Genomic DNA, 16,369 nt, shown 5'->3' on the forward strand with positions numbered 1-16,369 from the left:
ACAATTGGCTAATTCCACCGTTGATATAATAATAACATCAAGTTTTACTCATATTTATTTATACATATACTTTTATCAGTGTAAAGTAAATAATAATTTTGGGTTTAACTTCTTTCCCTTGCATCATCATGTGGATTAATTGGGCTGAAATTAGGTGTCAATTTCATGAGTGAATTTTTCGAAATTGCAGAAAATGTAGGAGAAATTTACTTTTGAGCTTTGATTAACATTTTTTGAGTAAAATGATTTTACTGAATAATCATTATAAGAAATTATTCATTTTGATTGTTACCTGTTGTGATATTGTTAATTACTTTCGTTTTTGCTTCTACTAATAATTAAAATTATGTTTTTACTTTTAGAGAATAAAATATATTAATTTAGTTCACATAGTATAATAATCGATTGTTGCGACTTTTTCATTATTTGTTTTTTTTCCAAAATTAAAAATAAAATAAATGGTAAAAGTACCATTAATGTTTTTATATTAAAAGTCAGATTAAATTTATTTTTACTATTTAAAAATGGGTAATTTGATCATTTTGTTAAAATTTTATTTATTTCTATGATTAAAAACTAGTATAGTTAAAGGAATAACTATACAACCTTATATTGACGCTTTACAATAACCAATTTTTAATAATAAAATGGATGGAATTTTAACAAAATGATCAATTTGCTCTTTAATTTAACATATAAATACTAATTTGATCATTTTATAAATAAAAGAGACAAAATAAAATATAACTCTTAGTACGAGAGTCTCCGTATTAATAATAAATAATTTTACCATTTTACATAGAATGACACGAGTAAATGATGGTGATAGATTTTATAATGATTTTTCTTCCATGATAGAAATAAGATGCTTGCTACATATACCAAATAATGGATTTGTACATTATATACAATCATATAATATAAATTTACTGAAATTATGGCTTCTCAGATTGTAATAGTATCCAGTTAATTAATTGAAATTGAAATTGAAATGATGCTTTTTTTTCAAGAAAAAAGGTAAAATAAACAATGATTTAGAATAAAATTCGGAACATGTCAAGCAAAAAAACTACTTATAATACATTTAATGGAATTTAACATAAATTGGGGAGTAAATCATGGTATATCCCAAAATGCCATTATAATTTGGTGCCTCAATAATGATTTGAGTCTCCAATAAGTCATCATGAGCTTTTCTCTTAATGCTTCTATAATCAACATTTTCATTCTAATTAGCACATTAAAAATTACAAAAGTTATCAATAAAATAAATACCCAAAATTTACAAGTATTTTATCTTATATCATAACAAAAGATTAGCAATACTGCTTGTAGATTTTCGTTTCTTTTTAAATTTTATTATAATAAATACATATTTTACCCTTATTTAATGGTAAAATTACATTTTAATCTTAAAAAATTATAATTTTAATTGCAATCCTTTTAAGACTTGGTTAGAAAGCTAAAAAATATTTAAAATTTATTTAAATATTACATCTTAACTTGTTTCGACATAGATAAAATCATAAACATTTGTTGGCATTTTTTTTTTCCACTTTTAAGAAGCTAGATTCAAGGGTTTATTAATGGTTGAAATGGGTCATTATTAAAATATTAGGCATCATTGGCAATGGATTGTTCTCCTTACTGGATTCGCCATTATCATTATCTAAGTTTATATAATTTTTGGTATTTAATTATTTTAAAGTTTAAAATAAATTAGATTATAAATAAATTATATGTTCACTTGATAGATTCATCCTCAATTTTATTACGAAGAATCCACATGAGTTTACAAGCTATTTAACATGGAAAGATAAAACATATTTCAAAGGAAAGGAATTACAAATATGGGTACAATAAAGAGTACTTATATGCATGTCTTTGAAGGCATTCGTAAAGAGCTGTTACCTATTCTCGAGATTGATAGAATAGCAAATTGTTGATTAATTAGAAAAATTAGTTAGAAAAAGTTACACAACATTTTATTATGGGATGAAATAAGAAATTGTGAATGAAAGTTTTGCATTATCTTAACATTAAAAAAAGAAGAAGGAATAATCATTCAACGACAAAACGTGGGTAAGGAAAGCGTCTTAGGTTAAAGAAATCATGATTACCGGAATTTGTTTTCTTGAATTTCAATTTATTGATCCAAAATTAAATAATATTGGGTAGTGTATTTGCCATGATTACATCCCCCTTTTTCTGTATCTACAAATTGGATTCGCCCATTTCCCTTTTTGCTGCCATGAAACAGGGAATAAATTATTATATTATTTTATTCTCAGTCAAAGGAGTACAAATCACAGATATCTTGAAAGAAAACTAGAAAATGTTCAACAGCAAAAAGGGCCTTCAAACAACTTTATATACATGAATCAGATAATAATATATATTTTTAAAAGGGTTAATATAAAATTTAGTCCTCAAATTTGATAATTAAGTCCAGGTTCATTAAGATTTAATGATATGGTAGAATGAAAAAAGTAATTAATTAGTAATTATTAAACGTCAAACAGGACCACATGGGTATTAAATAACACAAACATTACCATGTTTGGGTAGGTGAAAAAGAAGAAAAGAATGGAATCCATTAGTCCAAAAATCCTTCTTAAGCATCAATGCATCATTAATCCAAAAATTCGAGAAAAATAAGTCAGAAGAATCCATGGAGGCAGCTAGGAACCATGGACAAAGCTATGGATCCATCAACAGCCCCCACCTTGAAGGCCATCAATGGGCATTTTGGAATTGATAGAGACTATGAACTTGTTTCCATTTGTGATGATAATTTTATGGGCCAATTTGTTGCTTTTTCCTTGTATTTTAGCTACGCCAACCTCATAATATTACTCCACCTCTTTACTATTGTACACCATCCAAAATTGATGCTTAAAGGGTACATACATTTATATTTTTAAAAATAAGTTTTTAATGTAATAAAATATGTTTTCCTTCCTCTAATTGGTTTTTAAAAATTCTATCAGGATGAATTTATGTATAGTTTTATTGTACTATTTTGTGAAATATAAACAAAATTTCTTTTAAATAATTAATGGCAGAAAGTCAGCATAAGTTCAATGTAGGCTCAGAGGGATTAAATTCAAAGGCAATTTGTCTACTTGAACTATGCATGGCGTGAGCTTTAGGTCTCCTTTTCTTACATATGACTTGCGACAAATATGATGCAACCAGTTTTTTTTTAAATAATTTCTCATTTTTCAAACCATGATTGTTTCAATATTTGGTACATTAATTAGCTCCTCTCTTTTTTTTCAATAAATGGAAAAGATACAAAGAAAGAACAAAACCAAAGTCCATCCACAAGCTTGTAAATGAACATAATAATAAAAATATTAAAGGCTTGGAGAAGAATTAAGGAGAAGAGCTAAAATAGAACTTAATTTTTTTTTGCATGTATTTGTAATAATTAAATCTTCATTATACATAAGATCTCTCCTCAAACAGAGGATATATTATATAACATATAGATAAAAAAAAATCCAGTAATTAGAACTTCTGCCATGCTATTATTAGTCTCTCTCTTTTTTCTTTTTTCTACATCTAATTCACACTCCAAAAACAAAACAAAAAATTAAATTAAATTAACAAAGGATAAAACTCGAAACAATGTCACTACCAACTCCATGTACAGCACCCCCAACCAACTGCTCATTCATTTCAATAAACAAGTTGAAATATGAAATTAAAAGAACCAAAAAGAAAAAAGAAGAAAAAAAAAAGTTTTATATGATCACCTTTTTTTTTTTTTTACCTTGTCTGTCATCAAGAATAATAAAAATTTGGGGTATGATTTTTTCATGGTGATCTCCAACTTTGTAACCCAAGGTCATTGTGTTTCCTTGAAGGACCAGAAGCTGGAATAGGGAAACGTCTAGGCAAGAACCCCAAGAAGTGGCCTTTGTACTGTGGTTTTGGCTTGATTTTGAAGACATTGGTGGTTAATCTTGAACCATGGCAATGACAAGCAAGGAAAGTGAAGATTAATAAGAGCCAAAGAAGTAGAACTAGTTGCCTTCTACATTGAACCATCTTGTAGTGGAAAAGGGAGGAGCAAAGGAGTGAAGAGTTGGGCTTGTATGGCTGAGTTTTAGAAGGATTTGAAGAGAGAAAGGTGGTGATAAGATCGAGAAAGTACGACACATAAGGGCAAACTCAAACTCGATGCAAGAGATGAGATCATATGTGATTAGATTGGAGCATTGGGTTTTATGTTTTCTTGAGTTGAAGAAAAGAAAAAAGAGAGAAGAGGTGAACTTTTAAAAGGAAACAAGATGCTTCTACAAGTAGAAGAAGCAAAAAGTTGAATAGAATTGAACAAATAATAAGAAGATTAAAAAAAGAGTTTTAGTTTTGAAAATGGGTCTAATCTCAATCGACAAATTGAAGTGATAAACATGAAAAAGAAGAGGGTTTAAATTTATAATAATAAAAAGATTTAGCTCTTTGACAAATGCCGAGGCAGAAGAGGGGAGCAAAAGGATTGCAATAAAAAAAAAAAAAGTGAAATGGAGGGTCTTTTATGTTATGTCATCTTCTTTTTTTTTGTTACTTGATAAGGTGAGTGTCGTGTTTGGTCCCACTTCATATTAATGGCCGACTATAAGGGGAATTGCAACTGTTGTTTTAGACCCCACGTTTGCAGGCATTTGATTTGAAGTTTTCCTGCATAGTCTACATACTTACAAATACAATAAAAAATAACGTATAGTAGGATCTTTATATATGGTCAGTTACCCCAATTCAAGGGACAACACAGCTCTATCAATGTGCAACAACAGTAAATAAACAAATATTTCAAGTCCTTTCATCCTCTTTTACAATTTCAGTGCACCCCTGAGCCTCAACCCCTTTAATTTCACCATTGAAATTTGATAGCTACCATTCCTTTTTTAAACATGACTGTATCTCACAAGAATAGACCAGTATCATCTTCAGGGCAGTCCACTTGGTCATCTCCATTCACCCCCTATCTATTTTTTTTTATTGTTCAATAAAAAAAGACTCATATCTAAGATAATTATATGAAGGGGCGGAATTAAATTAATTGTAAAAACCTGCAGCAACTTTAGAGGTGCAGTAGGTTTCTTCAAAACACTCAAACCACGAGAGAGAACTAAATGAAAGTGTCAGGGTTCATCAGGTACACCCATACCTTCTACCTAATACACTCTTTGACTTTAACTGATTTCCTATGTTAGCTTTAGATTGATATACACACACACGTATATATTTGTAAAAGTGAGACAAGGTGGAATAATAAAAAGGATTTCTTTTTCATGGATATTTTAAGAAAGGAAATAAAGATATAAGACATCAGAGTATATGTATATATATACACATTTTGACAATGATTTAGGTATGTAATAGAGTGGTAAATTTTAAAGCATGTAGGTAAGTTCGTTCCCCAACACAAGATAAAATGTTACTGGAGAAATTATATAAATTTTATTGTACATATAGATTAATTTTATCGGAGTTGGTGATTAATTTTTTATAATATCGTTATCAAAATTTAAATTCAAATCGTTAAATTCTATTTAATATTTATTAATAAAATATATAAACCATTATGTATGTTGAATTGAATAAAAGTTTTAATGCATTTAACAAGCTTTAAACTGCGTTGTATTTATGTGTTGTTGATGGTACAAATTACAAACATTAATGTAAGGGTCCTACAAGAGAAGATTTAATGGAAAATCAACAAGTTCATTAATTTGATGAAACTAAATTAGTCAGGAAACAAAGACTTTTTCATTCTTGGAATGGGTAGAAATTTTTTTGATGCATCACTACATTAGACTGTCCCATTGATGTGAAAGCATGTTTAGGGTTCGGACCCCATTTTTAGTGTAAAGGGAAAGTTAAAACCATGATCACATGATTTCCTTTTCCATGATCTGTGAAATCTGCAAGTCTTGATGAGAAGCTTCAACCCCCCTAAGTCCCATCTTCCTATCACTTGCAAATTTAGGGTCAATAATAATTTGTTTTAGAAAGGTGTATTTTATAATACAATATTGAAACATTATTAGAAGAAATGAGTGTAAAAATAAAAATAAAGAAGAACGGCATTTAAGTAGGAGAAGTGAGAGAATGCAGGAGGACAAATAAATTTTACACATTACAGGCCCTTTTCACCGTACGGTCTCACTTTACCATTTTCGTGAAGTTCTGAAAAAAAAAAATAAGACTTCAAATCAATTTGCAGCTTTTGATCTTATATTTTCCCTAGTTGGCCAGTTTATATATCACGAGCATCCCATGCACTATATTATACTTTCAACTTAAAATAAATAATTTGATAAAAGGTCAGATATTGCAATCAATAGGGTCATCATTAATTAACCCACATAAAACATCATATTTTAAATAATGCTAGATATTCCAAAATATCACTCTTTTTTTTTTAGTTTTAATTAAAAATAATCTCATATATTTCACCTTATGTAATTATAATGTATACATCTTTAATCTCGTACTATTAAAAATATAATATAGTCACGGTCAACACCTTGTCAAAAATTAGACATCTAACCTTATAATTAGTTGGACCGTTTAATTTTATTTATAATATTATTAAATAAGTTTATGTAAGCATATAGCTTGGGAAAATGCTAATATATACTACTGTAAATCTCCTAAAATGAAATAAAAATATTTGATTTAAATGGTGAGAATAATTAAATAAAGAGTAGTTGTTAAATTAGGAAGTTAAAATATACTCTTGTTTAATGAACTAAATTTATCATAAGTGTAATTGAAGATAGATTATTTTAATATTTATAATAATTTATTTTATAAGTGAAATAATTATTGAGATTATTAAATAATTTAATGGTATTATAAAATATAAATAAATTAAAGACAAAACAATTTAACTTTTAATTAAAACAAAAGTATATTTAGACAAATTAAAATGATAAGTTTATGTAAACACGATTTCTTATCACAATATTCAGTGAACTAAATCTGTACTCTGAAGAAAAAAATACATAGACGAAGAAAGGAAGGAACTCATAAGATAACTTGCGAGGTGTGCAAGGGAGAAGAATTGCAATCATATCGAATATTATTTATAATGGTCCATTTTAATTTTAACTGATGTATAATTTTAATATTAATTAACTGATAATTAATTTAAATAATATTTAATATTAATTAATTAATATTACTTATTCTTAATACGTTGAATTCAATTTCAACTCAGATGAATAAAATTCTATCATTTAAAAAAATGAAACTTAATTTTTTTAACGTTAACTTAGTAATGTGATGACTAATGAAGGGTATTGTAACACTCTATACCCGACCCAATCGTCAAATATGAGCTATAAGGTGTCACATTTGTTGCCGGAGCAACTATGATCAAATTACAATTCGATTTACAACCTTAAATATTCAAATATTAATAAAAACAAGTATATTAAACGATTCATATTCATTTTCGAGTCTTATACGAGCTTACGAAAACTCAATTGCTAACCCGAAATCAATTTAGGACTAAATTGTAATATTGACAAATTTTCTGATTAACGTCACGACATAGGGAGTTACTCTTCGCGACGTGACATACTGTTTGAGTCTCGTCACAACAACCAAGTTTGATGTTGTAGTATGGGATAATGGTCTAATCTTGTCACGTCGACACTCGCATGACATCACAAAGTCACATATTGTTTCTGCAATTTTTACATGAAGCTCAACTTGCACATTTCAAACAACTAAAGCATATATCAAAACTTAATTTCTTTCAGTCAAACATACATACCCAATAAGTTCAATATTGAATTAAAATACATTTTATACTTATTATCACTCTTTTCTTTCAACATTTTCTTCCAAATAACTCCATTAACTAACATAAACTACATGACATCCAAATACAAATATTCATACATCACTATTCATTCAAATTGCCATTCCATACTTTATACATTAACCAAAATTTATGATAACCTAAGTTGCATGAATCAAACATATATTACCTTTATAATATCAAATCCAACATCTAAAAATTCATAGAGAAAGGATTGTATAAAGTAGTAACGCCACGTCATTTGTATCTCTTTCCAATAGTTTTATGCCACATCAGTATTCTTATCCTAAATTTCATGATTTTATCCTGAATTTTAGTATTTTAATTTGGATTTGATTTTTTTCAAGATAAAATCCTGAAATTCAGGATAAGAATACTGATGTGGCATAAAACTATTGGAAAGGGATACAGATGACGTGGCGTCACTGTTTCATACAATTCTTTCCCAAATTCATAAACATCATACTATACTAAAATTACTCAATTTAGGTACATGTCAAACTTAGAACAAAATAAAAATATACAAACTTCGCTGAGTCAATCAATTGCTCGAACTATTGAATATCTTCTATACCTGCGCACAGAGAAAATAAACTATACGCTGAGTAAATACACTCAGTTGTAAATCTATGATTGAAAACAATAAAATACAAGTTCAAGCCAATATGCACTTATTCATTTCAAGTCCAGTTCATAAGTAATTCTTTTAGCCAACAACTATCAATACTATGTAAACATGCATATATTCATGCTAACACACTAATTCACAGAATATGCATGCTAACTTAATCACATCAGTTCACCTCAAATAATCATCAATAACTCACTTAAAACTCGATATAATGTAAAATGACATGAACCCTAAACCCTAAACATGCAGAAAATAAACGATTCCCGAATCATGGAAATACAAATCAAAATTTCGAGCTATTCGTCGTTAATTTTCGATTTTTTTTGCCCTCTCAACGGTTCCGTCTCAACTTTAGCGAAATAAAATCATAAAACAAGTAATATTATCAAATTTCATTCAAATCAGAACCAATCAAAAAATCAAGCATATTTTATAATTTTTTCAATTTGGTCCTTAAACATGAGACAAACATAACTTTCAATCCAAAGAGCTTCGGATTGAAATCCAATTTCACATCTACTCGTTAGGGACCTCCTATTTCTTATTCCTACTGAAATTTCATATCGATTTTAACTTTCATTCAATTTGGTCCCTAATCTACGAAACTAACATTTAAGCTTTACAATTTAGTCATTTTCTTAAACCAAGCTTAATTTCTATCAATTTAACACCTAGAACATTCAATTCTCAACAATGGCATCTCATCAAAACTTAACTAATTGATCAAATTGATCCTTGGGTTAGCTTAATCAAACTTCCAAGGTGAAAAAAAAAATCTATAAAAATCAAAGATAAATGACTAAGACTTACTTCAAATTGAAGCTAAAAGCTTGAAAACACCTAAAATGGCATTAAGCCTTTCTTCTTGTCTTTAATTCGGTTGGAGAAGATGAGTTCCTCTCTCTTTCCACCGAAAGATGTCTTATATAGTAGGATTAATTATTAAAAATTAATTAAATCAAATAAATCCCAAATTCATTAAGTTAATGACCATCTAATCTATCGTCCACTAATACTCACTTCAGCATGGTTTAATTGTTGTTTTGAACTTTTAGTTAATTACAATTTAAGTCCTCAAACCATTTCCTAATTAAAAATCTATAACGATTGTATTTTACAGTTTAGTCCATGAGTCATAATTAACCACAATTTCGACCAAATTAACCATCTACAATTTAATTCACCTATATGACGTCTCTGTAAATATTTTTATTTAATATTTATGGACTCGGTTTACAGAAACAGGGTCCTGAAATCGTAATTTTTAGCAACACTAAAAACTGAGTCGTTACGAGTTTTTTATTTGATTCAAAAGTTTTTCCTAACTGATGCTTATATATATATATAAATATATAGATTATAAATTAGTGAATCAAATGATAAGAAAAAAAATTAAATGAAGTCAAACAAATTTATTTTTAAAAAGTTTTACATTATAATGGATTCATTGATTTATACACTTATCAAAGAAAAAACTTAAATTAATAAAAATATAAATATAAAAAATTATTTACTTGAATTTATAAAAATAATAATAAACCTACAAAATGAATGATGTATAAAATCTATTCCTTTCCGTGTTTAGTATCAGTATAACAACTCATTTTGTTTTAAAATAGCACTAGTTGTCACGTGTGTCACGTATCAAACTTATTGTTTTGTTGTAAGCATACCAAATAATAAAATTAAGGTAAAATGATATATTTAATTTTCAATTTTCAATTTTAGATTTAATTTAATTATTAATTTTTAAAAAGTAAAATTATTTTTAATAAAATACTAATTAAAATTTCTTTAACAATAATGGCATGGCATTTGTATGGTAACTTACGTGCACTTATATTGACATGATAAAACTAAGGCACAATAATAAATTTAGCTCACAATATTTATATATATATATATATATATTTGTCAATTTAGCTCTTTTTTTAGTTTTAAGACATAATTTGACAATTTACCTTTTAAAAAGAGTCAAATTGTTTTCTTTGACGAAAATACTGACTAAACCATTAATTTTTTAAAAAATGTTGGCACGACAACCCGTATAAATTCACGTGCAGGCTTGTTTTTGACATTTTTAAGACTTTAGGTAAAACAATAAAATGGGGTTTTATGTTCCTTAAAAGTTAGAGAAATTTTTTAGGTCCCTTAAAAGTTGGTAAACAAAAATTTTAGGCCCTTAAAAGTTGGTAAAAACTTTTTTTTGACTTTTAAAAGTAAATTTTTTTGGCCCCCTTAAAAACTAGAAAACAATATTTTGGACCCCTTTCAGCCTTGAGTCCTGAGCGACTGCACCTCCAGACGACCCCCAGGGCTAGGCCTGTTTACGTGTACTTCATACTATCATAACACTGTTTGTCTCATATGTCGTGTTAACAAATAATTTAAATTTTATAAAAATATTTAAATATAAAATTCATAAAAATTAAAAAATAAGTACAAGTGAATTGTCATGTGGGCTTCTATGTTTAAAATTTTAATGTTTTAGTTAGTATTTCCATTGATAAAACATCAGCTAGACCTTTTTAAAAGGTTGATAGTCAAATTTGACTATTTTCAAAAGGTTGAGAGACAAATTTATGTGAAAAAAGAATAAGAGTCAAATTGACAAAAATGTAAACGTCAACAGCTAAATTTGTCATTATGACTAAAATTAATGAAGTTTTTTATTTAGTCTTAACTTAGTTGATATCGTTGTTATTGCAACAATTAAGAAAATGTTGTTTGAGTACGATTAAATGCATATTTTCCTCCAATCTAGTCGTGGAGAGAGGTTATGGGGAGAAATATGCTATATGTAAAAGAAAGTTAGTGAAAAGATATATTTGGCCCGCTCAATTTCAATATTGAGTAAATTAGTTATTTTGAAAAAAATTAGAACAATTTAATATTTGTCTATTTTAAAAGTGTGCAACTAAGGATAACTACTCACTATGTCTATATTTTCCATCAATTACACATAACTTTAGTTGGTATAATAACAAATTTAACTTTCAATATTAACATATTTTATCAAATTAATCCAAGTACTTTTTAACATATAACAGAAAATCTTATAGTAAAGTGAAAAAGTACTTATAATCTAAAACTTTTATTAATAACAAGAGAAAAAAAATTATAATGGCAATTTAAATTTTGACAAACAATAACCTTTTATTGAGAAATTCACATCTATTTAAATATATAATAGAAAAACGTAAAAGCATAAGTGACTATTTAAAAAAAAAAGGGGTATAATTGCAAGCACAAAAGTGTATATATTCTCTTTATCTAATTCAGAAATTTCTAAAATAAAATTTGTGGCTCCCAATTTCTAAAGTAAAAAAATTGCATTATAGAAAAGCTATAATTGCAAGCATAAAAGTAGAGATGCACGTTATAGTTCATGTGAGACACCCTTTTTTTCCCTCGTAATCATATCAATTACAGTGCCGTCATTTGTTTTTTTCCTTTCTCCTACAAATTATTTTTAGTTGGAAAATTAAAATTCACAAAGCTCTCTAATACCATCATTTTTTTTTTACATTTTTTAATATCAAAATTTAAACTTTTGAGATACTAAAGTTAATGGTCTCAAATTTTTGTTACTCATCATATATATTTTTTTAGATAATATTTAGAATTATTCATAAACTCTCTTTAATTTACAAATAAGAGGGTAATGCGTTTCAGCGCACTCAAACAATGATCATGACAAGCAAACTAATATTCAATTGACAACTAAATGTTGAGTTTATATCATAAAAATTAAATATTGCATTTAATTATATTATTTTATACAAGCAAATCTTTAATGGTTTTTGAAAAGTATCCATTTCACAATTTTAATTTCATTAAAAATAGCGTTTTTCTGTACAAAAGAAAAGGACAATTTTTGGCCACCAAAGAAAAAGATACTTTAGCTTCATGTTTTAAAAATTAAAAGTAATTTAAAACATGTTCTAAGTTAATAACTAATCTGCATTTTATCTATTTATATCATTCAATACCCTTTTTAATTTTATTGATTTTCTTTTCTTAAGTAAAGTTTATTGTGGATTATGGAGCACATTAAAAAAAGATATTACTTCTTTTTCCCCAATTAATTGATAATTTTTAAGATTTATCAAATAACCTAATTAATTAAAAAAGCCCCTTAATGGTAAGAAATTAAGGGTGAGCGTTCAATCAAATCAAGTGAAAAATTTTCAAATTAATCGAGTTGACGAGTCCTATTTTATCATCCTAATTTGATTTGAAAATTTTTCGAATTGAGTCAAGTGAAACAAAATTTGAGTTGAGTCGAATCAAGTGAAATTATTCGAGTTAAATTAAAAAATTAAACATGTTAATTTAAAATTTTATTACAATATAACTAATTTTATGTTAGAGCACATAAAATTGAAACCAGGGGTGAGTCTAGGGGGGCTGGTAGGGGCCTCGGCCCCTTAAAATGTAAAATTATTATTTAATCCCCTAATTTTTTTTAAAAAAATTTAAATTAGTAAAGGTAAAATTGCACTTTGGTCCCCTAAAATTATAAAAAATTGATTTAATCATTTAAAAATTATAAAGATATAGACTACAAAGAATTAAAATTTCATTCGGCCCCCTAAAAAATTGATCTGGCTTCGTCCCTATTTGAAATCGTACATAATTGAAATAAGATAAAAAGATACTTTAGTGTGATAAACTTGAATAATTAATTAACTTATTTAGAATCTAAAATTGTTATTTTAGAAAATTTTGAACTTTCTTTATATATTATTTATAATTTTTAAAACCTTTTATATGCTTTTTAAAAATATAAATTTTTAATTTTTTGTAATTTTGTTGAGAGAAACCAATTTGTTTATTTTCAAAATCGACAGGAATCAAAGGGGTATTTACACCAATTTGTTATTCGAATTATTTGAATTTTAAAATTTAAATTGACTCAAACTCGAATTCAAGTTGACATTAATAACTCAAACAACTCAATTAATTTTTTTCGATTATTTCGAATCAAATCAAATTTTCCTTACACTTATAAGAAATAGTTGACGCAAGTAATGATACAGGCCAAACCACAAAGGCTGGACTGTTTCTTGAAGCCCATATCTCTGGCCCACATATTTTTAAAGAATGAAGCCCACTTATATAACCCACAACCAACGTGGTTTCATTTTTTTCTTCCAATTATTAAAACTTTTTATATAGATTAAAACAGGTGGTGTTTATATCATTATTTCTTTTTTGGGAGTTGGCTCCCCATTTATTTTGGTTGAATCATATGCTATACGAGAATTCATATATATTATCTTTGTAATAATTATGTTTATTTGTTATTTTTTCTTATTATTTTTTCATAAAATAATTTTATATCTAATATTATCAAATCTTAAAAATATATAATCCGATATAATATATTTAAAATTCTAATATCAAGTCTCAAAGCGTGGTGTAATGGTATCTCATATCATTTTTTAACCATGTGGGTGAGGTTTGATCACTACTCATGGGAATGTAGTATATTTTGTAACTAGTTGTTACCTTTTTAGAAAGCTTCTGTAATAAGAAAATTAATCGCTACGACTAATGATTGATATCTTAATTTCGAAAAAAAATATAATATCAAGATGCCCCAACAACAATTTTTGTTGAGTGTTTTTTTGTATGTCCTCTCAAATGGGCTAATTTTGTGTATTTATATGATATGATCACTGTTTATAGATGTGACGTACTAGGCAGGTTTTCATGTATAATGACACATACATTGAGTATACTTAAAGTGGACTTGCATACACAGATTTGCACCATGTATAAGCGAATCCATATTACACGCCCTCATCTAGGGCTTACTCATGTGCGAGTACTACGCATGTACGAATCCATACATAATACGGATCAAAACACGATATATTAATGACTCAATAAATTAATAATAGTTAGTATAATTGACCTAATCTGAAAATACCAATTAGATTATAGTTACTATTTTGATCACCTCCTCTACTTGAAACACGTACTCACAAATGATTATTCGCCGTATCCACACCTCTTTTGGATTCATTGAAGGATTGGTTTTATATTTTGGTTAATGCTCCCATTCAACTTTGGAATAAAGTTGGTAGTAAAAAGGAGAAGTAAGTGGGAAATAATTTTAAAGGAGAGTGAAAGTAAAGGAAAATAATGAGGGGGGGGCAGCGCCCTCGGCCTCGACCTACACCCCCAAGCCCATCATGTCAAGCTTTCGGTGCTCCTTCAATGATGTTCTACAGAATCCAGGCGCATGCACACATTTTTATTTCTCTAAATGATCAAAATCATATGATTACATAAATCTTGATACAATATAAAATGAATATAATTAAAAATACATATAAATAAATTATTATTCTCATTAAAATTTTGAGGAGGTTGGACTATTTAATGATCGATTTTTTACATCGTTAAAGAACCCTTTTCACAATCTCCGACATTGTAGTTGGTAATTAGACTTTTATTGTCATCACAGTCTAACAGCGGCGGGGTTAGAATACTGTTATGTGCAATTCATCACGATGGTACATCTATTATAGTTTTCTAGTACTATCTGTTTAACGATCTTTATTGTCTATATTTCTAACCTATCAGGTTTTATGATGACCATAACATGTAACTGTTAAAACGTTGAAAACAAACGATTTCAAATGTCAATTTCGTCTTGATTTTCTTTTATCTGGTACCATTTCCTATTTATACTTCATTGTTTTGGTTTGACGAGTTATGTTATCATTTTAGCTTGTTACTCCGCTAATTTTTTATATCGTATAGACGTTTTGAATTAATGAAAAAAAAAAACACATTTATCATAATAAAATATAATAAAAATAAGAATATTAAATAGTAAATCTAAAGCATTTTTTACTAGTATTTATAATTGGATCTTGAGAAATTCCATTTCCTAGTAATATATCTATAAAGAATTATAACAAAACTGTATTATTACAATGCACAAATACATTAAAAGGAAAATATATTTAAATCTAAATTAAAATAGATATAAATATAATTCACGTGATCTATTCAGCTGCGACTCAATCTTTAAATCTCAAATGCAATATACTACAAAATGGAGCTTGAATGCAAGCCTTTTTAACACTCTACCTATGTTTCAGATGCAACAAATAACAACATTGATATTGTTTCCCAATTGTATTTCCTATATTATAAACGGGTCAACAATTCATAACTTATTGATGCTATTTTAATTTTTCTTTTAGGGCATCAACTTTCTTTTTATTTTATTTTATAATTTATATTCGGATTCAGTAATTGTCTATCCCAACAATATATCTTATTATTGTACTTAGTATATTTTTACTTTTATTTTATTAAATATTAAAAGCCATTACATCATTTTACCATTAATGAATTTTTTAATGAATTATAAAAGAAGAATAAATTCCTAATATCTAGTCAAACCCAAAAATTAGATGGCTAATGTGTTAGACTTTTTGGCCTATAACTACCCGTGGACGACATCTTCTTACGCAACCGCCGGATAATATAGGTAGGGATGCTGGATGATAAGAGCCATGGAATGATGCGGCCAGCAGCTTGAGATCACGGATTATTTCTCTTTTATACCCAAAAAAAATAAAATTAATACAATATTTTTACCCTCTTTCGTAAATCTTAAATATTTTTATGTTATTTCGTAAATTTTACGTTAATCAATTCTTTCAATTAATTTGTAGTTGGTATTATATAAATTTTAGAATTTAGCTACTCATTTTCTTTATGGATTAGTTATTAAATATTTTCATATTCCAATAATACATAAATTTTGGTCTTTAACCATTTTTTTTTATTAATTGAAAAAAAAAGGACAAGAAGTCAAAAGTGGAGCGAATACCAAACCTTTTTGCCAATAAAATCAAAAGTGA

Source organism: Gossypium arboreum, chromosome 11 (assembly GCF_025698485.1).
Source record: "Gossypium arboreum isolate Shixiya-1 chromosome 11, ASM2569848v2, whole genome shotgun sequence".
Taxonomy (NCBI): Eukaryota; Viridiplantae; Streptophyta; class Magnoliopsida; order Malvales; family Malvaceae; genus Gossypium; species Gossypium arboreum.